Raw genomic sequence first — 531 nt, forward strand, 5'->3', positions numbered from 1 at the left:
GCAGGAATGTAGTAAGAGGTAAAGAGCCAAAGATGTAATGTTTGCGTCAGTAACTTTATTCTGTTGTCTTGCGCGAACAGAAACTACCGCAGTTTAGTTGTAGATATCTCGGCAATTCCAAATTTCAAAATTAGTTTAATTATTCATTGGCAATGTTTAATCAGCCAAGTTCCTGTATGTCTTCTTGATAATGATCTGATTGTGCACGCTAATCGGATCTGAACTCTAACTCTACTCGGGGTTCCTTTTCCCGATGTTACTGTAGTACACAAGAGCCTTTTGAAATACGTGCTTCTGAAAAACAAGCATTCTAGTATGAGTTTTTTGAGTTTAAAAAATCGTTAAACTAAATAAAACTGTCTCTATCTCGTGCTTATCATTGCTATAGTGTATCGATCCGTTTTAACTGTCCAGAATCAAGCACGATAATGCCAGGTTATATAAGTGGATACCCAGAAGATATACTAGGACCAGAACGGCAGGTATTGTAATATACATATCGAGTGTGGGTATTACTGGACACATTCTACA

This window comes from Penaeus monodon, chromosome 15 (genome assembly GCF_015228065.2).
Source record: "Penaeus monodon isolate SGIC_2016 chromosome 15, NSTDA_Pmon_1, whole genome shotgun sequence".
NCBI classification, from domain to species: Eukaryota; Metazoa; Arthropoda; class Malacostraca; order Decapoda; family Penaeidae; genus Penaeus; species Penaeus monodon.